The sequence below is a fragment of the Macaca thibetana genome, chromosome 12 (assembly GCF_024542745.1).
Source record: "Macaca thibetana thibetana isolate TM-01 chromosome 12, ASM2454274v1, whole genome shotgun sequence".
NCBI classification, from domain to species: domain Eukaryota; kingdom Metazoa; phylum Chordata; class Mammalia; order Primates; family Cercopithecidae; genus Macaca; species Macaca thibetana.
The window spans coordinates 111,778,550-111,780,465 of NC_065589.1; the positions used below are offsets into that span (position 1 = coordinate 111,778,550).

The 1,916-nt window shown below is 36.8% G+C and overlaps 1 pseudogene; it reads left to right on the plus strand.

Annotated features, from left to right (window-relative positions):
- The first annotated feature begins 1,120 nt into the window (after positions 1-1,120).
- On the plus strand, positions 1,121-1,294 carry LOC126933325 (uncharacterized; annotated as a pseudogene).
- Positions 1,295-1,916: the final 622 nt, after the last annotated feature.

Sequence of the window (1,916 nt, forward strand, 5' to 3'; positions counted from 1 at the left end):
GATATTCAGTTACAGAAACAGAGAGCTGAATTATCAGTGAATCCACTGGCTTCATGGAAAAATGGTTTCTAAATATTCAAATGTTTTGGTACCTGACACATGCTTAAGCTAGTTTTTAAAAATCAACTTCAATCATTAATTAAAAACATAACTTAAATGCTGCCTATATAGAGGTGTACCAGGCTCTGGTGAGGGGGCATTGCACAAGTCAGACACAACCTCAGTCCTCAGTCACTTATCATTTAGTGGACAGTGTTCAACAATACACAGAAAAGTAAATAAATAAACTGATGTAAGACTGTGATATTCACAGTGAGGAAAATAATCCAAAGGAATATGATCAGCATTGTCTGGGTAAGGACAGGAGGATTGCCTTCGCATAGGCAACCAGGGAAGTTAAAAACTGGGCTAAGCCCTCTGTGACCCGAAATGGCAGTCCCGTGAGAATCCCCAGGTGAAGGTAAGATGCAAAAAGCCAGGAGGGGGGGATGAACCTGGACTCTTAGTTAGCCCTGCATCTCAGATCATAAGAACATTCTTCCATTTTAATGGGTCTTTATGACTGACACGGACTTTATAGATGCTGAGATTTCTGAGTTCCATAGTTTGTCTTATGTGTTCATTCTGCAAGAAGTAATATTTCTAGAATCTCTACAGCGCATAGACGCTCCAACTAGAAGGTTTCCTTCCCTGTGGTCTGCTCTCAAAATTAGAGACAAAAAATACAACTTTTATTTTTGGGTAATCATCAGGTAATAGATGTCTATTGTGAACATGCTGATGGAAAAATAAATACCAAAAGGGAAATCATTAAAGCTTATAAGAAAATAGTACTGAAATTTGTCAAATAATAACAAAGAAAATATAATAAAAAATATAAAAAGGAAAAGAAACACCATGTGGATTTCCCCTTCCTGAAATGAACCACTATTAACAGTTGTGTGATTTTCTTCATTTCTAATCTTCTTCAAAACAAATGTATACACCCACACAATTACACATAAACATATAATGAACAGTGCATTTTTTCCCTTCAATTTCAGTCTAACATGTAAATCTACTATCTCTATATCTATCTATGTATCAATCGTCATTTATCTATCTATTTATCTACCATCACATCACTTCTCAAACTTTTGCCTAAGATCAAGTGTAGTATCTGTTCTTAGCAGTTTTATATCTATCTACCTACCTACCTACCTATCATCAGATATAAAAGCAGAGAAGGTAATGGTTTATTTGGTGCCATTATAGGAACAACAGATGTCTTGGACTGCGTCTTTGATTAGGCCTAATATTTTGACCGTGTTACTTCTTTATTTAGGTTAAGGCATTAAAAATTTATTCATAAAATAAATCAATTAATCTATTAATAAATAGAAATAATCTTTTTAGAAGGCATCACTTTAATGCATTATAAGTCACCCTGTCCTCAACTAGAATGATCTTTTTATATTAGTCCACTGGCACAACCTTGCCAACATACTTCTGAGCATGTGACACAGACATTGGACACAAATATTATGGGACAAGAGCAACTTAGGGAGTGTGTGAGCTATAAAGTCTTAATTTTTTCTTTCACCTCACCTTCCTATTTCCCTAGAAAGACTTACCAGTTCTTCCTTTTTGTCTCCCCATATGTTTCTTTGATGGCACATCTGCCTTATCATATTTATTTGAGTGGCAGAAGAAAGTTTCTTACGTAGGAGGCAGATATAGGAAACACCAAATTTCTTAATTTTTAAAATCAATCTAGGCTGGGCGCGGTGGCTCACACCTGTAATCCCAGCACTTTGGGAGGCCGAGGCAGGCGGATCACCAGGTCAGGAGATCGAGACCATCCTGGCTAACACGGTGAAACCTCGTCTCTACTAAAAATATAAAAAATTAGCCTGGCTTGGTGGCGCGCGCCTGTA